The sequence below is a fragment of the Balaenoptera borealis genome (genome assembly GCF_965194805.1).
Source record: "Balaenoptera borealis genome assembly, chromosome: 2".
Classification (NCBI taxonomy): Eukaryota; Metazoa; Chordata; class Mammalia; order Artiodactyla; family Balaenopteridae; genus Balaenoptera; species Balaenoptera borealis.
In genome coordinates, this window is record NC_138867.1 from 107,600,292 (window position 1) to 107,626,307 (window position 26,016).

At 38.7% G+C, this 26,016-nt stretch overlaps 2 long non-coding RNA genes across 4 annotated transcripts in view; one reads left to right on the forward strand and one right to left on the reverse strand.

Moving 5' to 3' along the window:
• Nucleotides 1-26,016, forward strand: part of LOC309623678 — a 423,847-nt gene that overhangs the window by 324,016 nt on the left and 73,815 nt on the right. The window lies entirely within an intron of this gene.
• The window catches only part of LOC309623671, a 386,864-nt gene that overhangs the window by 265,499 nt on the left and 95,349 nt on the right, over nt 1-26,016 (reverse strand). For 2 of the 3 annotated variants that reach the window (XR_014241446.1, XR_014241447.1), the window contains one exon: nt 17,482-17,599. This is a non-coding gene — a long non-coding RNA (uncharacterized lncRNA). Of the gene's footprint in view, nt 1-17,481; nt 25,717-26,016 lie in introns of all 3 variants that reach the window. The other variant, XR_014241448.1, reaches the window with a different exon arrangement.

Sequence of the window (26,016 nt, forward strand, 5' to 3'; positions counted from 1 at the left end):
TGGATGCCAGATTCTGCTACACCAGTGTTTAAGTCATTCATCTTATCTTGGATCTATAGGTATCCACAACATGACCTCAGAGTGAGCAACATTAGAAATAGTTTTAAGAATTATTATTATTATTAAACCAGGTAAAACTTGAGATTAAAATTTATGCAGTAAATTCCAGAGAATGAAAAGGGATGAAAGAGAATGTATAATACCCCTCCACATCTTGCTCCATGATATTCAATGGACAAAAATATCAAATTGCTTTTTAAAAATATATATATATATATACAAATCTGACAAGGCCCCCTTTTGTCATTGTTAGCAGAAAATTTGGTTTCAGGCATTTGGTAGGAAGAGTGGTCTTCTCTCCTTCTTGCGATCTGCCTAGGATCCCCAGGGATTTTACTATCCCAAAGTTGGGGGGCACTATTTTCTAGCGAAGTTTGGCTGCCATTCCCTTTGCCTACTGGCCCTTCAAAGACCGGTGGCCTTTTTGTTCAGTGCTAAGCCTTACCAGAAGATTTGTGGGAGCTTCTGGTCTATGTACAGCAGTCAGGATTCATCCTTCCTTAACATACCTGCCTATTTGAGGTCATATTAACCAAAGGACTTGGGTAGAAGTGGAGTATGGTCCCTGCCATCTGAAGCACCCCCAGTACCTCATCCTCTCTATTTTGAATAAACCAACTTCCTCCCCTTGAGTTTGTTTATTTTCATTTCCTTCTCAAAACAATGAACTCCAGCCCCCACTACTTGAGATATTTGCAGGTTCTTATATTAATGAGGTCAGGCCTCTCAACCACAGGCTTTCCAGATGCTCAACACTCCATCAGCGAGTGTTAATTTCCTCTCCTTGTAGGAGAGTGTTAGGTGGGTGGTGTCAGTCTTGGAGCAGGGGCAACTCCCCTTCAGGATGGTGAAGTCTCCAGTTTGGATTTATTCGAAATTTAATGGATTGTCTAAAGAGTTAGGTAGAAATGTATGCTTTGATATTTGAGAAAAATATATAGCCTATTTTGTACTTTATTTTGTTGTTAAATGTGAAGTACTGAAATTATTAAGTAAAATAAACTCTAAGCTGTTAACTTTAGCTGTTAGCATTGAAATTGATTTTGACCAGTCACATGTTAGAGAACTTCTAATCCCCAATGATCGGTCTATCATCACTACCAGGTTTACTAGGCAGTAACATTCATAAGAGGAAATGTGAGCTCTCACACCAATCATCATGAGGTATAAGAGTCACTGTCAAGGTCTGAGAAGAAGAAAAGAGATGGAAAAAAGGCCTGTACCTCCCCTCCTCAACCTCTCCTTCACAATACCCATACACCCCCCACACCCGTCCCTGCCCCAGCAAATTCAGAAAATTTGTTAAATATTTAAGAAACGCTTGAGCATCAACTGCTTGTATAAGACATTTTTCCCTCTGAACATTCCAGACAGACTGTGGGGTGAGAGCCCTGTTCCCCTGGCTCACGAGCTGGTGACCTTGAGTAGGTTGCTTGATTCCTGAGGCTCAAGTTCCACAACTTCAAACTGATGATAATATGTGTATCTAGCTCACAGCGTTGTTGTGAAGATTAAATGAGTTAACACTTACCAAGTTCTTAGCACAGTACCTGCCCCACAGTAAATCTTGTATAAGTATTGGCTAACTAATGCAACAAAACAAAATCAATAACAACAAAAACCAGCAAGCATTCCTATGGCTTTGTTCAGTGCTGACCTTAACAGCATCAGTGGTGAGAGAACGCTCTGAGAATTCTGCATCATGATTATCTGTGAAATGGGATAATCATAGAACCTGCCTCAGTAGGGTTATCGTGAGGACCAGACGAGATGATACAGGTAAAGGATACAGTGCCTGGAACACAGACAACACTCATTAATCTTGATATTAATTTTTTTTTTAACTTTTTTCTTTTTTTTGGCTGCGTTGGGTCTTCCTTGCTGGGCACAAGCTGTCTGTAGTTGGCGGTGAGTGGGAGCTACTCTTCCTTGAGGTGCATGGGCTTCTCATTGCGGTGGCTTCTCTTTGTTGCGGAGCATGGGCTCTAGGAGCCCTGGCTTCAGTAGGTGTGGGACACGGGCTCAGTAGTTGTGGCTCACGGGCTCTAGAGCGCAGGCTCAGTAGTTGCAGCACACGGGCTTAGTTGCTCCGCGGCATGTGGCATCTTCCCGGACTAGGGCTTGAACCTGTGTCTCCTGCATTGGCAGGCGGATTCTTAACCACTGTGCCACCAGGGAAGTCCCTTGACATTAATTTTACTGCTGCTACTTTATCCTGATCATCATTTGCAATAAGCGTTTTGACATTTTTCTAACAGTGTGAAAGCATATATTTTTCAGCATCAGATTCCTTTTTATTGAGTTTGACTCATAAGTACTTCACTGTCTTCACAATAAATACATGGCCCTGTTGAACCTGGAAAAGTACTTATTCCTTTTGCACACCGGGAGAACTGAAGGACACTGTCTGCACCTGCCAGAGGAGGCGCAGAGGAACATGGGCATTTTTGCTCCTCGTCACCTGAGTAAAAACACAGTGATTGCATTAGGCAGCTGTCAGTGCCATGGGGAATGGAAAACTACTGCTGAGGAGCTGCAACTGGAAAAGATCATCTTTGATGCTAAGAGGCAATCCTGACCACACTCCTGTCCCTCTAAGTTCGCCTTCGTAACCTTTACTTACTCTGCCCCCTGGAGAATGTCATCTCACCTGATTCTATCTGATTCTTGCTTGACCCCATAAACAAACATCCCACCTGGGAGTTTTGATGACACATATTCCCCATGTGTAGTACTAAATGAAATGCAGCTGACTTAGCCCAAGTTTTTTTTGCCATTCGTTTTTGGATGCACATCTCTGGAAACATCAGTGTGCTTGTGGTAGGGGAGCCAGTGGAGGGCAGAGGAGGGTCAGCTGGCACACGCTTTTCCACGTCCCTATTTTGTTCTTCTGTCCTTTTCCTGCTTTAGCCTTTGCATTCTCAAATACCATCGGGAATTCCTCTAGAATAGAAGCACCCTCAATTGAATTGAATAAGGAACCTCAGAATGGTCAAGAATTTATTTTTTAAGCAAGTACATTTTAATATCATTTCCTAGAAATCATTGGAGACGTCAGTCTCCTCTTTTGCAAAATGGAAAAGGGAAATTGTTTCTCATTTTAAATGTTAATTTAAATAACTGCTTATGTGCAGATGTTTATCATTTGTAGTGTTTGAAATATAAATAATCCTGCTTTTTTGCCCAATCTCTTTCTCTTGTTTTAAGTCCCTTTATAGAGAACTGACATAAACCCCACTGGGAGACTGCAGGGAGAGAGAAGGGTTCAGGAGAGTTCTCTTGAGCCTCTATAAGTGAAAAGGTATTGTCATAGCCTTGGAACCTGTAACAATCATCAGCAACCATATAACATAAATGATTTGGACAGACTTGTTTAGACGGGTGTGGTTTCTCAAAGGAGGATAGCCAGTCAGAGAGTTGACAAATGGTTTAGGTATGAGTCATCTTAAAAATGAAGAAAACCTAAAATAATAGCTCCACACCTTTCAAACTTTGTTTCATTAAAAATTTATGGCAATTGTGTGGCAGAAACTAAGGAGAACTTGAGCTTCTCACAGAAAGAAGTCAGTCACAAGATTCCAGGAAGAGGCTAAGGAATGCAAAACCAAAAGATGTTGTTATTAATTGTTCATTCTTCAACTATTTGTGCTGATCCTAACAAGCCAGTCTCTCGTCCTCCGGGCTTATTGGGTGCAGGGAGACTTGATTGTTATTGTTATTGAATTGCCTTTCTTGATTGAATTGTTATTGTCTGTCTTTACGGAAGAAGCAGTGAAGAGGAAGTGTTAGGAGGAGGAGCAGGAGGAAGAACCCTGGAGATCAAACAGGGAGGCTGCTGTCCGAGGAGGGGAGAAAGCAGGGCGCACCAGGGTGTGGGTGGGAGCCGGAACAATGCAAACAGTCAGACTGGAAGTTCAGAAGAGGGACTGGGCAGAAGTGAGAATAAGAGGCATTATTCTGCTTTGTGGAATTGCTAATGAGAACACTGCCAGATGTTTGCATTGAGCATTAAAAACAAGCTATGTCCAGTTTGAGCTCACGGGAATGTCTCCCCCTGAACACTCTTCCACACCTGAAACATACACACCCTTGGAGATAGAGCTCATGAGGCAAGAAAAGTAATTAAAGAGCTTTATCACAGTAACCCTTAAAACCCTTAGCTAGTCATTGCTGTAGACAAAAGTTACACTGGATGGAAACCTAGGATTGAGGTGGATTTCAGCCTGAAAAACTAGCATGTTAAATTCCTCATAAATGTGTAGTTTTTTTAGCGTATTGGAATAGTTCAAAGTTTAGTTGGAGAGACTCAGTAACATTTTGAAGATAGTTCCATGACTTCTCCAAAAGTATGTTGCCTGGGGTGTTTACTTTGTCTTTCGGCCGTGGATCTCAGGATAAGACTTTAGACTTCAGGATGACTTCCTAGCAAATGGATCTTTTGCTGGTCAGTTTCAAGTGTGACCCTTTGGGCATTCACACCAGTAAAATTATATGCCACTTGGACCCCACTGCTCCCCCATTCAGGTCTTATGTATCTGCACTGTCTTAAACATTGTTGAGGATAAACAATTGTATTCAAAATAAGTATGCCAAATTTGTTTTCTTAGGATACTTTAATTGTGATTAGTTTTCATGGATGAATTTTTATTTGTTTTATTTTTATTTTCAAGAGCATATGTTCTGGGAAAATTTTCTAGCCTAAAAATAAAATTCTCTACAGCCCTCATGAATAAACATTATGACAGCAGGGTCTCTCTCTTTTTGCAATGACTATGTGTTGCCTTAAAAATGCACAGTAGCAAGGCTCCAGGCTGGTGTTTCTCAGTCTGAAACTGTAGGTTCACAGATGTATTCTTAGGTCTATATGGTGTATGCATATACTGTGTGCCTTGGGAGCTATTATAGACATCAGCTTCAATATATTTTAGAAAGTATCAATTGATATTTGTGACATTTCCTGTGGACTCCCACATGCCAGAGCAAACCAAACCCAAAGTAGATAAAGATGAAATGTCAAAACATCAACAGAAGTACTACTTCTCTTCTGGATTTCATTTCAGAGGGATTTAAGAAACTCAAAACCTGGTCTCTTCGTTATGTGCAGTAGTCTGTTTGAGGATGGAGGGTATTGGGGAAAGAATCAGGTTTGACATAAACAGTACATTTCAGTACATTCACAGTTTCTTGCATGGGATTTATCTTTGACCTCACAGAAACCATCTTCTTATGGGCCTTTCAGATTGCCCACTAGAGTCTAAGGAGTTTCTTTATATCAGAAAGTATAGGAAGGAATTTGTTGAAAGCAATGGCTGGATATATTCTTGATTAGGTGTTATTAAGTATACAACATGTATATACAAAGTTCAAAAATCACAGATTCATATATTTCCTTAAAACTTTCCATTTATCCTTGATGCTTAGATAAAGCTATTAGACATTGTATTTTAAAGCTGTTGTTGTACATACATATGTGTTCAAGAAAGGTAGTGGGACAGGGAGGTTGATTAAGAAATAAGACCACCTAAACTTATTAGACTGATGGACTTGGCAAAGAGATCATGATTCAGAATTAGTGTTTTGCAGAGAGTACCTTAGAAATCAGCATACTGTTGTGTAGGCAAATATTTTATAATTAGTGTCAAATATCACAAAGTGTTCAGATTGCATCAGTGAAACTTCTTATACTCTGAGTGGTAGAGACCATTTGTCAAACTGAACCCAAAAAGGAGGGCTTTTCTGTCAAAGAGATTTGCCAGGGCCCTAAAGCTAACCAGTGTATTTGGGGCAAGCTTCTACTGACAGTTCAGCATCAGTGGGGCCTCTAAGGTAGAGTCCTGTGATACCAATTGTATTCTTGTTTAACAGAAATACATTCCAACCAATTTAAGCAGAATAGGAACTAAATGAAGATCATGAGTGACTTCCAAACTCTCTAGGAGGGCCAGAGGGCCAGACTTGGAAACTGAAGCTGGGAATGATGCTTAAATTACATAGAACTTCCCTGGTGGAACCATCTACCACCATGTTGCCCCAAATAGTACCTCTGACGCCAGCCCTGGAAGCTTCTTCTAGAACCTCTGCTTGTGTACAGGGTGTTTCTGCTGTGAGTGGAGTGCACCCGAAAGTGTTCTGATCTGAATTCTGGCATGGATGCTTTTGACTGGTGGAGAGCAGGGCTCAAGCATGCACTGAGGATGCAAGGGAGGTGGCAAGTGAATTTTAGGCTTCTACCTTGAGAAGGTGAGGGCTCATAGGTAGGGAAACCTCCAAGTTTAGAAAAAATGCTCAAAATGTTTGGAAGGCAAAAAAACGGCATATTTCCACCATACCTACCAAACCCAGAATCTGGTTCCTGGGGCGCCTGACCAGACAAAAATAAATCAAGGCAAATTTAACTGTAGCCTAGGAGGATACTAGAGTTCTTAATGATTGACTTACTACTAGTTATTTGTTTCTTTAAATCTTGTCTGTTACTATATCAGGATTTAAATTTGTCAAAGACAGCAGTGTGATACTATTAGTTATTTATACTAGCTTAGCAGTTATCTTTTTATTTATGAATCATTGATTGGATGCTATGATTGTCCTTCTTTTCCACCTGTTAGCAGGTACAATTTCACACCAGCTAGCAGTTGTTAAGACTGCAGGTGCAGTGCCTTGGAGGAAATAGAGACACTAGGAAAGCGGTTCTCAATCTCAGTGAGTCTTAGGATCACCTGAAAAGGTTGTTTAAAATACAGGTAGAAGAGTTACCATATGACCCAGCAATTCTACTCCTAGGTATACGTCTGAGAGAATTGAAAACTTGTTCACACAAAAACTTGTAAACAAATATTCATAGCAGCATCATTGACAATAGACAAAAGTGAAACAGTTCAAATATCCATCAACTGATGACTATCCCATAAAAAATGTGGTACACCTAAACAATGAAATTTTATTCAGCCATAAAAAGGAATGAAGTACTGATTCATGCTACAAGATGAATGAATCCTGAAAATACAATGCTAAGTGAAAGAAACCAGAAACAAAAATCCACATATTGTATGATTCTACTGATATGAAATGTACAGAGTAGGCAAATCCATCGAGATAGCAAATAGATTACTAGTTGCTATTGGCCTGAGGGAGTGATAGGTGGTAGTTGGGGAATGGGTACTAATGGGAAGAGGTTTCTTTTTGTGTTGATTAAAATTTTCTGTAATTAGATAGTGGTGAGAGTTGCACAACTTTGTGAATATATAAAAACCACTGAATTGTATACTTTAGAAGCATTAATATTATAGTATATGAATTATATTTCAATAAAAAAGAGAAAAGATGCAAGTAGATGTCTCATTTTTTGCCAAAGAATCTAAATCTAGGTCTGGGATGGAGTCTGGAAACATATTTTAATGTGGATGCAGCTGGCCTGTGAAGAACTCTGAGAAACAGTGAACCTGGGCCTTACACATATAATCTAAACTATAACACTGTAGAAGTACTAATACAAATTCACAATTCTTCAAATTCATTATTTTACCTTAGAAAATGTACATAAAAATACTATAGAATACTATCAGAAGAGTCTTCAGAATATCATATATGAAAAAAACACAACAGCTTTCTCCTAAATAATTGATGTAAAACCAATGGACTTAATGATTTTTAGTAAATATGATATTTGTATTTTTTACTTTTAACCCACTTGTATTCCAGAAAAAAATAATTTGATACCTCTTAATATAACTTGGTAAAAGTCTAAAATATTCTAACTTGTATTAATTTATTAATTTAACAAAATTTTGTCATCAGATAGGCTTGTGCACTGGGTTGATGCACAAAAGAGCCAGCCCACCCTCTAGGACTTTGCCATCTAATGCAGTGGTTCTCAACCTTGGCTACACATTGAAATCGACTTGAGAGCTTTAAAAACTCTGAATCTTGGGTTCCATCCCCAAAGACCCTGATTTCATTGGTCTGTAGTGCAGACAGGGCATTAAGACTTTACAAATCTCCTTGGATCACTGTAATGTGCAACCAAAATTTAGAACCACTACTATAAGGCAGAGAAAGACAAATATGATATTGCTTACATGTGGAATCTAAAAAAGGCGTTCAAATGAACTTATCTACAAAATGGAAATAGAGTTACAGATGTAGAAAACAAACTTATGGTTACCAGGGGGTAAGGAGGGGAGGGATAAATTGGGAGATTGGGATTGACATATACACACTACTATATATAAAATAGATAACTAATAAGGACCTACTGTATGGCACAGGGAACTCTACTCAATATTCTGTAATGACCTATATGGGAAAAGAATCTAAAAAAGAGTGAATATATGTATATGTATAACTGATTCACTCTGCTGTACACCAGAAACTAATACAACATTGTAAATCGACTATAATCCAATAAAAAAAATTTTTTAAAGGACCACTGCTATAAGAAAGAGATTGACAATACACGGGTCATATCGCACGTTATTGCAGTAATCAAAAATTACTATAGGGGAACTCACAGGAAGCATCCCTAACCCAGGCTAGAGATGAGGATTGCTCCTTCATGTATGGGGTTGATACCTGAGCTGAGAATTAAATTATGAGGAGGAATTGGCCAAGTGAAAATGGGGGTGAGCATGAAAGAGATCCAGGCAGAGGAAGCAGACTGTGCAGAGGCAAGAAGAGGTGAAAGCCTAAATGATATCTTGAGGAGAAGACTGAAGTAAAAGGCCAACAGACATGTCATAATTTTATAGCTGGCTATGCTATTAGATGTTTCCTCAGAAACTGACTGGGGTGGGCAATGCTGGGACTTTCAGGTCATGGCATCTTCTTCTATTGCATTTGAGGAAAGACAGCAATTTCTTAGTACACTGTATCAGGGATTCGCAGTAAAGAATTTAGTGGTGCTGGGCTTTCCTGGTGAAGTTATTAGCTGTTGAAGTGAATCCTGGAATTATTTGTTTTGTAAAGTGTTTATTACAGGTCTACTCATATCAGTTGCAGAGCCACTTTTCTAGAAGTGCTTAAGCCCATGTCCCAGGTAAAGATCCTCTGTCATCCCCAAATTAAGTAACCACTGAACAGCAGAGAGGACACAAATTTGGCAAATATTACTAGGAATCAAACTAAAAAGAAATGTCCTTATAGAGCAAGAGGTGTCTGTTTCTCTCTTATCCCTAAAAGAACTTTGGGGGTTGGAGAGTCACCACCTAATTATGTCAACAGACCCAGCTTTAGGCTCCTGGCCCTGTACTCTCATTATCTTTAAAGTCTGATAGACAGACAAATACAGGTGGCTCTCTGGTAGAGTAAACAATCTATGTTATTTCCAGAGGAATAGTTGAGATTATAGGGAGATCGCCTTTATCTGATGTGGTGGAGTTGGTGATACAACTATATATGTTCTCTTTTATTGAGTCTGGGTGGTCACTTCTATAATATGCTTTAAAGATCTGAAATGAAAGCTTACATCTCAGCAAACATTTAACACCACAGTGAATATGAGCATAGGAGCCAGGCCTCCTGATGGTTTTTGTTTGTTTACATATCTCTACTGCTAAATTGTATGTACTGCATCATGGCTTCTGAGATCCTTTCATAAAGAAGCTTACTCTCTCCTTGGATCCCCACAATTTACAGGGAGATTCAAGAGCTGGTCCAAGGTTAGAGAGTCATTGTGTCTTACTTGGGACAGGCAGAAAGACACTTAGGCTCCAGTTCCTCAGCACAAATTAATTGGCCATTGTCTACATGGTGCCTGTATGTGTTTAAGCAGCCTTGGTCTCCATTTTCCGGGATAGCTTTATCCTTTTTTGTTTTCACAAAGGATTTTAAAGCACTTACAAACATACACACACCCTCTAATATTTTTCATTTAACCTTAGCATTTCATGTACAATCATCTTCATACACTTACTGATTTCTATTATTTTAAATTTTTCCTATTTTGAGTAGCTAATGCTGCGAATGTTGTACGTGAAGTTGAAAGAAGATTATTTCTCTCAAAAATTTTCACCTATGTTTATGACATTTCATTCATATTATTGACATTTCTAAGTAAGTCACTCTTTAAAAGTCATTTTGCTAGGCCCTTGCTCTGCAACTCCAAAATGTAACCAATGAATACTTGGCTAAAAGGCCAATAAGATAGAGGTATATGAATTTTAAAATTTCCTTCTTTTTCTTCCTACCTTCTCACTACTTATGTCAATAGCATGTAATTTCTATACTCCGTAACATAGAAAAATACATATACACATGTACATTTTTTAAAGTTGGTATGATTTTGTTTGTTTTTATTAAAATATGATCTTCCACATGTATCAGTTTCCAACTATATGTACCATCTTGGCCCCTTATCAATAAGTCATAGGCATCTTTATAATAATTCTTTTTAATGATCTACTCTTAAACTAGTGAAATTTATAACAAGAATTAGTCTAAATATATTCTAACATAAAAATGTCTCATTAGCTTTTAGATCACACTTCCCAGGCCCTCTGTTCACCATACGGCTAATATTTTTTCAAACATCCTTTTATCCTCCTATCCCCATAATATACTCATATTACATTTGTCTCCACACACATACACACACACAAAGTCCAAGCAGGCAAACTGTCACAGTAATGTTAAGTGATGACTAAGGGCTAGTGGTGTGTTGGTGAATGTTTAACTACCAGCTCTTGGGAGAGGGGGAAGAGCCCCAATTTATAGTGTTTGCCTATTTCAGTGGTTTAAATTCATACTCCCACCCACTCTGGCCCTTTTTAAGATACCAATGTTAGATCATCCAGCTCCTAACTTTCCTGAAATTTAACAACTTGCTCTCGCGAGCCTGTACGAGCTGGCTCCAGAATGCCACTGACTGAGGCCATAGTGCTAACAGTAGAAGGTGTTGTGACTTGTGTAGGGCATCCTGAGGCTAGAGGAGTCATCTAAGGGCCAGCCTCTTTTTTAAGAAATCCAGAAATCTTCTCAGCCCCTTTTCTTGATCCAGTTCTACAGGAGGTTAGAGAACTCATCTTTCTAAGGATCCCGTGAACCTCTTCTAAACTCCCTAGGCATCTTTAATGTGGGATTGGGCAACCAGGTTTTCCTGGACTTTATGGGTTTATCTCCTTTTTACCAACATTGAAGCTATGAGTTTATCCAGGCATCCTGCTGGAAGTCATAAAGCCCACCTCAGAACTACTGTCCCTGGCATGTGAAATTTAGAGTGACAGAGAAGAAGGAAACTTGGAAGATCAGGTACCTCCTAGGTGGTCTTAAGTCCTCTGATGTTTAAAGAACCTTTCCTAATGGCTGACTACTTCCTCCATGGCAGCTGACTGTAACTGCCACGAGAGACTTCACATAAAAGGTGGTATCCAGAAACCATGGAACAGATGGGCTAACAAAAAATCCAGTCAATTATGAATCATACTATAAAACTTAATTTTGAAATAACTATACATATTTCCCAAGCTCTAGTCGCTACCTTGGTTTCCAAAATGTAAATCAAGGGACAGTAAAGGGAAGATTTAAATAAATTAAAATCTAGAGACAAGTCAATAACTATTGGACTCTGGCATTTTCTAAGGCCACATTTGAATCAACTGTCCTGATTCTTTTCCCCTAAGGACAAGAAACTTGCCATTGCTACTCCACCAAGGGCAATATTCTGAGCTTGATAGGACCCTGCCTTATCACCTAATAATCAAGAAACACTGAAAACTGCTTGCCCTTCTCAGAATGAAGAGGTTTTCACTTTGTCCCGTGGGTACATTGTTTAACCTTAGGACCCTGGCCCCATTCAGATTACATCCTTTGCAAAGAAAAAAAAAAAAGCCCTTTCCATCTGTCATTCCCTTGATGCCCAAACTGCCTAACAGTCTGAGGAAACAGAGAGATCAGAGTTAAAAGCTTAGCATAAGACCTCACTCATTTATTTCCCAAATATTTAAAGGATGCCTATGGTAGGAAATAGCAGTAAACAAAATAGGCTAAATCCCTGCCTTCATGGAACTTATATTCTAGTGGGGTAAGAAAGGTAATAAGCAAACAAACTAGTAAATGTATAAAATGTCAGATGGTACAAAAAGGCTTAACAGGAAAATACAGTATGGGAATTGGGTCGATCCTAGGAGAGGGGGGTTATTTTATATAGAGTGACAGGGAAAGGTCTCACTGGTAAGATAATACCAAAGCAGAAAAGGGAGGGAGTGAGCTCTGGGAATGTCTGGGGAAGGACATTACACCAGAGGCTCCAGAAAAAGAAAAGCCCACATGCTTGGTTTTACAGCACAGATCTCTGCAGGTAAAGGGTTCTGAAGCATGACAGATAAGATGGCCCTCAAGCAGAGGCGCTGCTACTGCAGGGCCAGACACTGCGACAGGTCCTCAGGCCCCTGAGGCACAGTGAGCGATATCTAGCTTCAGGGTTAGACTATGTCTATGTTGCACGCTGGATACCATCCTCAGAGCCAGGCCTCAAGGCAAGATTTCCAGGGAGAAAAGGAAACAGTATCCCTTAATGCTCCTCAAGAAGTGCCCCAACCCAATGAAATACCTTGCCTATCGGCTCTGCATCGCCAGAGAGAAATGCAGGCAAACCTGCCCCTCCCCTAATAGTGTCTACGAAGGCATTTGGTTGTTTTGTACTTGTGCTCTGAGTAGTTACTGAAAGCGCTGGTACACATGGTCATCTGACCATACAGGTGTTTCTCCAACACTTTGTATGGGGAAAGTCCATCTTTTCACATCTGTGGGTACAGTTGATATTGACAAAGCCTGGGGCTATTTGCAACCACACCTCTTTCCTCTACCACCTGCCCAGGTCTTCGGTCAGAAAAAGGCCCTCTGCTTTTCTGCTTTTTTTTTTTTTTTTTGGAAATAGAACTTTTATTAAATATAGGCAAGTACCCATTTACAGCAAGGAATTAAGAAATTAAAAGAAATCTCTTATTCCTTTTTCTTCTCTGATTGCTGAGGCTAAAATTTCCAAAACTATATTCAATAATAGTGGCGAGAGTGGACAACCTTGTCTTGTTCCTGATCTTAGAGGAAATGTTTTCAGTTTTTCACCATTGAGGACGATGTTGGCTGTGGGTTTGTCATAGATGGCCTTTATTATGTTGAGGTAAGTTCCCTCTATGCCTACTTTCGGAAGGGTTTTTATCATAAATGGGTGTTGAATTTTGTCAAAAGTTTTTCTGCATCTATTGAGATGATCATATGGTTTTTCTCCTTCAATTTGTTAATATGGTGTATCACATTGATTGATTTGCGTATATTGAAGAATACTTGCATTCCTGGGATAAACCCCACTTTATCATGGTGTATGATCCTTTTAATGTGCTGCTGGATTCTGTTTGCTAGTATTTTGTTGAGGATTTTTGCATCTATGTTCATCAGTGCTACTGGCCTGTAGTTTTCCTTCTTTGTGACATCTTTGTCCAGCTTTGGAATCAGGATTATGGTGGCCTCGTAGAATGAGTTGGGGAGTGTTCCTCCCTCTGCTATATTTTGGAAGAGTTTAAGAAGGATAGGTGTTAGCTCTTCTCTAAATGTTTGATAGAATTCACCTGTGAAGCCATCTGGTCCTGGGCTTTTATCTGTTGGAAGATTTTTGATCATAGTTTCAATTTCAGTGCTTGTGATTGGTCTGTTTATATTTTCTATTTCTTCCTGGTTCAGTCTTGGAAGGTTGTGCTTTTCTACGAATTTGTCCATTTCTTCCAGGTTGTCCATTTTATTGGCATATAGTTGCTTGTAGTATTCTCTCATGATCCTTTGTATTTCAGTTGTTACTTCTCCTTTTTCATTTCTAATTCTATTGATTTGAGTCTCAGAAAAGAAGAAGTAAAGCTGTCACTGTTTGCAGATGACATGATACTATACATAGAGAACCCTAAAGATGCCACCAGAAAACTACTAGAGCTAATTAATGAACTTGGTAAAGTAGCAGGATACAAAATTGATGCACAGAAATCTCTTGCATTCCTATACACTAATGATGAAAAATCTGAAAGAGAAATTAAGGAAACACTCCCATTTACCCTTGCAACAAAAAGAATAAAATACCTAGGAATAAACCTACCTAAGGAAACAAAAGACCTGTATGCAGAAAACTATAAGACACTGATGAAGGAAATTAAAGATGATACAAACAGATAGAGAGATATACCATGTTCTTGGTTTGGAAGAATCAACAATGTGAAAATGACTAGAGTACCAAAGCAATCTACAGATTCAATGCAATCCCTATCAAACGACCAATGGCATTTTTCACAGAACTAAAATAAAAAATTTCACAATTTGTATGGAAACACAAAAGACCCCGAACAGCCATGCAATCTTGAGAAAGAAAAACGGAACTGGTGGAATCAGGCTCCTGGACTTCAGACTATACTACAAAGCTACAGTAAACAAGACAGTATGGTACTGGCACAAAAACAGAAATATAGATCAATGGAACAGGATAGAAAGCCCAGAGATAAACCCACGCACATATGGTCACCTTAGCTTTGATAAAGGAGGCAAGAATATACAATGGAGAAAAGACAGCCTCTTCAATAAGTGGTGCTGGGAAAACTGGACAGCTACATGTAAAAGAATGGAATTAGAACACTCCCTAACACCATACACAAAAATAAACTCAAAATGGATTAAAGATCTAAATGTAAGGCCAGACACTATAAAACTCCTAGAGGAAAACATAGGCAGAACACTCTATGAAATAAATCACAGCAAGATCCTTTTTGACCCATCTCCTAGAGAATGGAAATAAAACCAAAAATAAACAAATGGGACCTTATGAAACTTAAAAGCTTTTGCACAGCAAAGGAAACCATAAACAAGATGAAAAGACAACCCTCAGATGGGAGAAAATATTTGCAAATGAAGCAATTAACAAAGGATTAATCTCCAAAATTTATAAGCAGCTCATGCAGCTCAATATCAAAAAAAGAAACAACCCAACCCCAAAATGGGCGGAAGACCTAAATAGACATTTCTCCAAAGAAGATATACAGATTGCCAACAAACACATGAAAGGATGCTCAACATCACTAATCAGTAGAGAAATGAAAATCAAAACTATCATGAGGTATCACCTCACACCGGTCAGAATGGCAATCATCAAAAAATCTACAAACAATAAATGCTGGAGAGGGTGTGGAGAAAAGGGAACCCTCTTGCACTGTTGGTGGGAATGTAAATTGCTACAGCCACTATGGAGAACAGTATGGAGGTTCCTTAAAAAACTAAAAATAGAACTACCATATGACACAGCAATCCCACTACTGGGCATATACCCTGAGAAAACCGTACTTCAGAAAGAGTCATGTACCACAGCAGCACTATTTACATTAGCCAGGACACGGAAGCAACCTAAGTGTCCATTGGCAGATGAATGGATAAAGAAAATGTGGCACATATATACAATGGGATATTACTCAGCCATAAAAAGAAATGAAATTGAGTTATCTGTAGTGAGGTGGATGGATCTAGAGTCTGTCATACAGAGTGAAGTAAGTCAGAAAGAGAAAAACAAATACTGTATGCTATAACACATATATATGGAATCTAAAAAAAAAAAAAAATGATTCTGAAGAACCTAGGGGCAGGACAGGAATAAAGACGCAGACGTAGAGAATGGACTTGAGGACATGGGGAGGGGGAATGGTAAGCTGGGACGAAGTGAGAGTGTCATGGACATATATACACTACCAAATGTAAAATAGATAGCTAGTGGGAAGCAGCCGCATAGCACAGGGAGATCAGCTCAGTGCTTTGTGACCACCTAGAGGGGTGGGATAGTGAGGGTGGGAGGGAGACGCCAGAGGGAGGAGATATGGGGATATATGTATATGCATAGCTGATTCACTTTGTTATAAAGCAGAAACTAACACACCATTGTAAATAAAGTATACTCCAATAAAGACGTTAAAAAGAAAAGAAAAGAAAAGAAATCTCTGACTATAAGTCTCTGATTGAATGGTTGTTTCTTGTATAATTAAAAATCACAATATCCTAAAAGTGGGCCCTCTGCTTTTTATTACTGAGTGCGAGGTTGACCCATACGCCCTTGGTATAGTCCAGAAGTCTCCATATGCCACCTTGTTAGAATTCACATTTTAATATGTCCTTAAATGTTAAATATATTCTGCTCCTCTCTCTACTTATTTTCTCAGTTCAATTCCCCACACTAAAGATTATTTTACTAGTGAACTAGCCTCTCTCCACGTATGCGTTAAAGTCTACAAAGCTGTACTGAGCCAACTTTCCCCCATGCTAGCCAATAACTTCTATTCTCAAGCCTTGTTGAGGTCTCTGCCTTACTTCTAAAACAGCCAGTAAGAACACGATGGTGTCTTTGGAAGGAGCCATCCCCAAATCTCCATTCGCCTCTGACCTCTAGGGTCACCCTGAGAGTCCTTCTTATATGTTCCAAGGAGGTCATAGGATTTTCCCCAGTCCTCCTTTACAATCACGTTTCAGAGTTTTTATTAAAATTGGTGAAAGGCTTTCTGTTCCAACTGTGCCCACACAAAAGAATCATTATTGATTTGATATTTAATTGCCAACTAGCCAATTTTTTCTTTGCTGATGGAAATCATGGGCATTTCCAAAATGCTCAGTCCTCATGCCACCCAGCATACCAGGCCAATGAGGTTTTCGTATCAGCATGTACCTTCAGCCCAACAGCAAGATTCCTAACCATGAACATACTCAGGAAAGAAATGAGAGCCAACAAATGGAAGCCTTAAGACTTCTATTACCACCCCTCGCTCTTTGAGAAATGGTAGTAACACCTAAAAGAGCCTATATTCAGGGACATGACCAAGGCTGAAAGCTGGGCTTCACTTAAGAAAACACTTAGCAGCTTTAGTTTTCTTTGAAACATTAACAATAATATCAACAATTTCTTTCCTAGCCACTCAAAGGGAGGGATAGAGCAAATAACATAACCCTTAGTTTTGACTGAGAAAGGGACTGGAATTGCTCAATGTCCCATGAAATTTATTTGAATGGATCCTGTTTAAATGTGCCAGCTGGAGAAAATATTATTTATAAAAGCAAACAAGCAACATTCAAAAAGGAAGCAGGACCTGTGAAATAATGTGGAAAGATTTTCTTTCAAAACTCCTGTTCTTAACGTTTTCCTTATTGGGGGCTCATATAAATTAAACAGGTGTTGTTTGAGCGTTTCCAAAACTCCCCAAACCTTTCACTGAATGAAGTTCTTTCTGAGCACTTTTCTCATGGAATTCCACAGACGCAAGGACAAAGATACAGTTGCCCAGATTTTAGAGAGCATTAATTTCAACATTGTCTTAGATAGATCAAGATGAAATCAGAGTCTGTTTTAAAAAACCAGTTGTGATTCATGGAGATGGGAGCATTGTGTGTCCTATAGGATGCGGGGTCACCGCATAACTCACCCACCTTCTCTCCTCCTGCCCCATGGGAGATGCTGTCCTCCAGTCAGCGTCACTCCCTCTTGGAAAAGAAAACGTTCAGGAAGTCACACAGCTCCTTATAAAGTAGCTTATTTTTTCACCACCTACATTAAAATAAATGAGGTTGTATTGGTGTCATATCTTTGAATTCAAACATATTTGTTTCAAGAGAAACAATGAAAGATTTTATTAAATGGCTTTAATATGGGAGAGGACAAATTTGGTAGTTTTCAAGCACATGAGCTGATCTTTAAGATAATATGGATATTCTGACAGGAATACCACGATAGAACTGTCCAGCTCTTTGACCAGTTTTCGGCGCTCTAATAAAACTAAAAATTAAAGTATCTTCCTTAAGTATTGGCCTGAAGAGCCATGTGAAGGACTAAGAATGGATGGTCACTTGGAAAGGGATTGCTAATAGAACTACTTCTGTTTCATCTATTAAAACTCATTCCCAATTTACAATGAATATAAAAACAAGTTACCCACAATGGCATCAGAGTAACAGTTCAGAGACACAGCCCAGAAGCCAGCAGGTCATATTTGTGGTATCTGTCTCCAAAACAGTTTGAAATAAACTGTATAGCTTATAAAACTCTGAGCAGAAACATGTGCAGTCATCTCCTCGTCAGTCATAAACGGTAACTCCTAGGGTCAGCAGGAGCCTTGGAGGCCATCTGGTTGAAAGCCCATAAGCAGCTAAAATATCCCAGCAGCAGCCCAATCCCTGAGGGATGACCAGATATGCCCCATTAGGCATGCTTCTGGCTCTCAGAAGTTCACCGGCCCTTCAACACACAGCCCAGGAGGCTACAGCTGTCCTCGGTTTGTTACACCTAGGTTTCTGACAGAATGGCCCACAGCCCCAGGTTCTTTCGGCAGGGCCTTCAACTAATCCAAAAATACGAATCCTTTCTTCCATTTATTGCCAAAGATGTACAATTCCATACACATTCACTTTAATAAAGAATTGAAGATTTTTTTACTAGTTAAACAGAAGATGAGTTAGTATGCATTACTAATATTTGATGTTCATAAACTAAACTTAGCACATTGTTAGAATTTCAGGAAGAAGGTATTTTATAAGTAGTCAGTCTGAGGCAACTCTTGCAATACTGGAAAGCTACTGGTATGCATGTAAACAACTAGTATGCTTTGTTCTCAGGACTTCATCAACCTTGTGGTTGAGTTTTGCTTTGTAATTATAAATTAATGTCAATTTCACTTTATAATTTTCAATTTAATTTACTGAGGATTTTTTGGTTACTGAGGATCATTTGGTTAAAGCTTATTTGGTCATGATCTGTTAATGAATATTTGCATTAATGATGTTTTTAGCTTATATCTTTCAAATAACTAGTTATTAGAATATGTGCATATTGAGGTTTAAATAGGAATCATCCACGTCGCTCATGCTAGAGAAGATGTATACAACCCACATACCACCCCCTCAGCGCACCTCCATCAAATGACTAAGTACATGCACCTTGCTGGTAGGTGTACTAATTGAATTTGTGCAGATTAAGTGAGTTGCAACACACTATCAAGGTAAGTGTGATAAAATAAATGTATCATTTTTTGGTGTAGAGGGCACTGTCCCATAGCACATGTGTATAAGCTCAAACTACAAATTGTTTACTTTTTTCTTCTTCGTCATCACTGAGTTCTTATCAATTGAAAAGGAGGAATGAACCACGTAGACGGACTAGAACTTTTGGCTTCCCTCCATCCCCCTTCACTGAAGCAGGCCCTGATTTTTTTTTTTAAAGTGAAAGAACCACTGCTTTAAATCACAATATACTTCGAAATGTATTAAAGTCAGAGAGGTACAAACATAAGCCTTTTACTTTTTACTGGGGATACAGTTGGATTGCCAAAGAAACCATTTTAGTATAGATGAAAATAAACAAGTGACAAAATTCTTAATCATTTTGGCTGTCCTATGCCCAATCTGTGTGTTTTCTGAACCGCAGATAAAATGGGCTGTCCATTTATCTTTTAAGAGTACTTCAAGACTTTAGTGAAAATTTGGCTTCAAGAAAATCTGGAATTTATGTCTTTCGAGAAACAACTGTCTCCAATTCTTCTGTGGTTTCAACCTGGTCATTCTTCTCCTTGCTGAGTTTTGACCCATAGTGATCTTGAACTGAATTCTGTAATGAACTTAGAAATAAGTCCCTTTTACTAGAGAACAAGAATAAAAACCACCTCTCAAGTTTTTCTACCTCCAATGTCCTGATGACATGGTGATAATTTTAATAAAGTAATATTTTAAAAGAACCATGTTTTGATCAGTATACCTTTCTATGAATAACTTGAAATCAACTATTAAAACATTTATACTTGTTTTTAAAATAAGATAAATCAAGATGAAACAGAATGCTGAATAAAACGTTAGTGAAGTGGAGGAAATAAGCCACTTATGTTCCCTCCAAGGCCTGTGTTCCAAGATGCTGGCAGTGGAAGAAGCAAGATACGTGGAGGGCTGGGCAGGCTTCACAAAGTCAGCCATGAAAATTCCCAAAGTGCAGAGCCTTTTTCAGAAGAGTTGAGTTGTGCCTTCATTTCTTCTAGGAACAGTAAAAGGAATACAGGTTTTTTTGCAGGCACCAAATACACATTTGGTCTGTCAAGACCTTGGATCTTGGTAGTAAACTTCAAAGGCAGTTTCTAATGCTTTCTTCTAGCATCTGCTTTTTTGGGGCCCCATATAACACTCACTGTGTCCTTTGGGAATAAAGCCTGAAAGAAGAGAATGTTACCCTGGAGTCTTTCCCACTTCATATATTCTTGAGAGCAGCACAGAAAAAACTCAGTTTCAGTTTAGAAAATTAGTTTATTTTTATCATTCTAATGGTGAATGATTAGCCCAAAGTCTTAGAGATGTCTGACATTTTAAAACTTTTTGATTTAGATTGGCATGTTTTATTGTCTTTAAATAAGGAACCTTTCTGTTCTTAAATATTTAATCAGTGTAAAAGCACTAGGCGCGGTCAGCAGAAGAACTCTTTGTGCTGTTGACTGTCATTAATGCTGGCAAGTCTCTCCTGCACCAGACACAGCTGTGCAATGTACAAGGGCTGTATTGAAACACTAGATCAACATATAAACGTCAAAACAATAAAGGAACTCTTGCCTCCAACTTGATCTTTCTGTCAGATAGTAACTTCCTACTCCTTTGGAGTAGTCCTAATAGTTTCCGGACAGAAAAATAAGAGGCATACATATACCTGGACTCTCCCTGAGTAAAATCTTTGATCAAAGTCAGAAACTTCCCACACATTTATTTACTAACAATTTGCAGCTCTGATTCATCAATTCATTTTTAAAATCTCCATCCAATCTTTTAAAGAAATGTATCCTTCACTTTCTATGCACGTACTCTGGAAAAAACGCTAGACTTCTCTTGAATAATTAGGAACCATTGGGAAGAATACATTACACTTGGGAAGAGCAGTGAGTCATGGCACTTATTTATTTGCTCTATTATTAAGTAACAGGAATGGATGAAAGAGTTGATGTTTTGATCCATTTGGAATCAGAGCCATCTAACTTTCCTACCCTGTCATCACACTGTCCTTGAGAGTTGTATGAGGAATAAGATAAAGGTTCACTTAAGGTAACCTCTGGATTTTTCAAGCACATTTGAGTAAACTGTTACAGTTCTAAAACATTCAAACAAAAAGACAAAACAAGGGGTCCATCAGAAATAGTGTGATTTTTGTTTTCTAATTACTTTTTATCTGTTCATTTAATAAATACTTATTCATCGTCTATTATGTGCCAGGCTCTGTGCACCCAGAACAGTGAACAACATAAAGATTGCCTCTGCCTTCTGGCACTTTCAGACTGGTGGATGACATAATCAAGTTAAAAGTCATTTGCAATGCAGTACGAAAAGTGCTAAGACAGGGTAAATACACATCTTTGTGACAACACCTGAGGAGGGTCCTTAACTGAGGCTGAGAGCAGGTGAGGGAGTTTCCCAGAAGAAATGACATATAAATTGAGACACAAAGTGTGCATAAGAGTACAGGTGAGAGAGACTATCAAGCAAAGGCGTATAATGTTCATTTCTTCAAAAATGAGCATGGGCAGGGGACTTCCCTTGTGGTGCAGTGGTTAAGGGTCCGCCTGCCAGTGCAGGGGACTGGGGTTCAAGCCCTGGTCCAGGAAGATCCCACATGCCTTGGAGCATCTAAGTCCACGCACCACAACTACGGAGCCTGCGCTCTAGAGCCCGGTAGCCACAACTACTGAGCCCATGTGCCGCAACTACTGAACCTGTGTGCCTAGAGCCCGTGCTCCACAACAAGAGGAGACACCGCAGTGAGAAGCCCCTGCACCACAACGGAGAGTAGCCCCCGCTCGCCACAACTACAGAAAGCCTGCAAGCAGCAACGAAGACCCAACGCAGCCAAAAATAAATAAATGAAAAAATAAATTAAAAAAAAAATGAGCATGGGCATATTTTGGAACAGAAAGGTGTCCAGAACTAAGTTTAAAGAGGTAGGTATTGCTAAGAGCAGATGGTAACCACTGAACAGTTGTAGATATAATCAGATTGGTATTTTAGAAATGTCAGAATGAGGGCAATGTAGAAAGTTAACTGGAGAGGATGAGCCCAGGAGACCTACTGCAGGAACCTGGGTGGGAGGTGTTGGCCTCCCATGGACAGACAACAGGGAAGGAAAAAGGAAAGTAGACAGTGAGAAGTGGAGATGTGCAGAGGGAACAGGGGAGAACGCGGTCAGATGCCAAAGCTTGGGGAGGGAGTGGAAGGCGGTGCCACTCACGAAAGGGGAAAGCTGTTGAAGAGCAGGCGGGGGAAAGAGAATTAATTTGATTTTGAACACACTGCCTTTGATTTGCCTATGGGACATGAAAAGTACACTTGGTGAGAAGTAAGTTGAAAATGCAGATCTGAAGTGAAAAGTGAGAGCAGGGTTGGAAACAGTTTCAAGTACAAGTCAAGTAAACAAAATGGGCAATTTAGATCCTCTTTTACATGATTTTCTCAGAACTGTTTTATGGTAATTAACTTTATAAACATTTTCTGGAATCTGCAAAGAAGGAAACACAAACTACCTCCCATCTTTGTCCTTCAAATATCTGTGACAGCACTATAATTTCTAATGAATTTGTTTATTTTTAACATCATTGCTGGTAACCAAAGAGAAAAGATAGCAAGGAACAAAAGAAATTGCTATAGGAGGAGCTGGGCGAAGAATAGCTAACACCATGAAATGTATTTTTAAAATCCCCACAGTGAAAATTTTCTGATTTCATAAAATATTTGCAATAAAAATTAGATTCATGAAAAAATAGAATATTTTACTGGGTTTTTGTCTTTTTTTTTTTTTTTTAAAGGTTACTTTACTTCTCAGATAAATAATTTCCAGAATCAGGGCTTCATGTCTTTGTTGATTTCTACAGAGGCATTAAATACACTGAAATATAGTTGCAGTATCGTTTTCCCAACTGTAACCCCCATAACTGTATACTGATGGCAATATAGACACAGACAAGGATCGGTGACAAGTGAGAATAACATAGTGGTGGTTTAACCAGAGTCATGAAGAAAAAAATGTACTATTTTTGCAACAAATTATCCATTTTCCTGGAAAAAATTGAAGTGGAATGAAAAATAAAATGTGAATACCGATTTCTTACCTACCTTTTATTCATTCCAAATTCATCTCTCAGACTCAGTTTTTAAAGCAGTATACATGGTTAGATCATGATACATTCTGTATAGCAAAGAAACAAAAATAGCCAAGTGCTCACATGCAAGAGATATACAGCTGCCTTTGCAGTCTCTAGAAAACACAGATTTCCTCTAGTGTGCTTATGTGTTTTGTCCTGTTAATTTTTTGTCAATGGATATGTTCTTGTCCTTACCAGGCCTCTAAGACTAGTAAGAAAGTAAACTCCAGTAGGGATTTCCATTAATTACTGTGGAAGACTGAAAACAAGGAGTGATTACTCTATATATTACTTTGCTAAGGCTGCCATAACAAAATACTACTGATTGGGTGACTTAGAACACAGAAATGTATTTTCTCATAGTTCTGGAGGCTAAAAGTCCAAGATCAAGGTGTTGGCAGGGTTGGTTTCTTCTGAGATCTTTCTTCCTGACTTGAAGACGGTTACCTTCTTGCTGTGTCCTCACATGGCCCTTCTTTGTTATGTGTGCCTGTTGTTCTTCTTCTAAGGACACCACTCAGAGTGGGTTAGGGGCCACTATGAAGGTCTCATTTTAGCTTAAGCACTTCTTTAAAGACCTTACCTCCAAATGTAACACAGTTACATACTGAGGGTTAAGACTTCAACATATGATCTTCCGGGGGGCAGTGGGGGGCACACAATTCAGCCCATAACACCATGCTTGCCTCAAATTCACAGTCAGAGGGCTTGGGAGGCAAAAGGAAATGGGCACTGTTTCCTCCTACTCCTATGACTTTGTAGTCCACAAATGAACTAAAAAAATTCTTCTTTATGGAAAAGTAAAAATTTAAAGTTATCTAAATACAGAATGTTAAATGATAGTTTAAGGACATAGTTTGGCAACCCATGGAAATCATAACTGAGTATCTGCTAATCCACTGTTTTCAGTAAACTCACCTAGCAAGCTTGGCACAGAGGCAAAACCCGAGGCCTGGTGAGTTGTTTATAGTTAATTATGAGGGATGCCACTTCTAAATCTGTACAAGCTGTAGCTCATGGTTTTTTTGTTTGTTTGTTTTTTATTTTTAAGGGCTAGAGTCTTTCTAAATATAATTGACAGTTTGGAAGATAAATCTGAAGAGCAAAATAAATTTTCTCCCCTAAAATTTCAATTATTTCTTCTGTCTCAACATTTTTGAATTACTTATACTGTCAAGAATTAAGAAATACTATATTTTTTAAAGTTCATAAGCATTTAGCACTGTGGTAAAAAAAAAAAAAAAGGAAATGAATTTAAAATCAAATATGTAGTTATATAAAAATAAATTATGCTGTAGAATATTTAAAATACTGTGTGTGTATATATTCACACATATATGTATATGTATACATATACATCTCCAATTATAGAATTAGCAAACAACGTTGCATGTGAGATAGTTTTGTAGTCTGAACTTTCTCACATAACTTTATTCCCATCAAAATCAACATGCATATTGTGTGCATGGGTTTTTTTAGATAGCTGTTATTAGAACTATATAATAAGTTAATAAGATATTATCTTATAACTATATAATAAGTTATGTTATAATAAGTTATAATAACTATATAATAAGATAATAAGATAATGCCAAAAAGGAAATGATTTTTTGAGGTCTTAATCACTGAATATAACATATTGATTTTTAAGAGTCTTAGAAATAAAATAATAACCACATAAAAGTGATTCCTAATGGTAGAATTTCAAATATTATGACATAGTGGTGAAAAATATGTCCTTGATATTCTTCCTTAGTCAGTGACACTGTCAAACTTCAAGTCTTTTTTAATATTTCTGAAGATTTATCTTCATTAAAAAAGGATATTGAATTAGTAATAATAGGCATTATCAAATAACTAGAAACTTACTCCTCCCATATTAGAATTAACTCCCTTAGCAGATTTTTGGGCAAAGAAGTAACCTGCCAATGACAATGACCCAGGACTTTGAGCCTTTAAAGAAGACATATCGGATGCAGGAAATCTCCCAAGCTGCTGTGAAAATGTTGAAATGTTGGGTTATAACAATCCCCCCCACCCCATTAAAAAAAAAAACCTTGAATACGTAGTCCAGATTGAAACTAAAAAAAAAGGAAATTCTCAGATGCCAGACATCCAGTGTAACTCAAAGTGAAAATGCTGAGTTGAAGCTGATGCCAAGAGGCTCAACAGAAACTAGGAACACGTTATTGATTAATGGCTGGGGACTTGGATTACTTTCAGAAGGGAAACTAGACCATGGGACCCTGGGAGCAGAGAGCTAGAACTGACCTTCATGCATAAAGCTAGGGGCTACGAAAGACTGTTCCACAAATGAAATGGAAACAAGAAATTTCTGGAATAACTAGGAGGAAGTTTGTTATCTACTCACAGCTGTATGTTGAAATATAATCAACCACAAGGAACTGAAAACCTAAGCCTGCTCTGTTGCAGAACAGAAGTCTGACTTCATGTGATACACAGGCCCTATGTCCCTAAGCTGAGAAATTAACATTAAAAATCTACCAAAGGGCTTCCCTGGTAGCGCAGTGGTTGAGAATCTGCCTGCCAGTGCAGGGGACACGGGTTCGAGCCCTGGTCTGGGAAGATCCCACATGCCGCGGAGCAACTAAGCCTGTGAGCCACAATTACTGAGCCTGCGCATCTGGAGCCTGTGCTCCGCAACAAGAGAGGCCGCGATAGTGAGAGGCCCGCGCACCGCGATGAAGAGTGGCCCCCGCTCGCCGCAACTAGAGAAAGCCCTCTCACAGAAACGAAGACCCAACACAGCATAAATAAATTAAAAAAAAAAAAAAAAAAAAAAATCTACCAA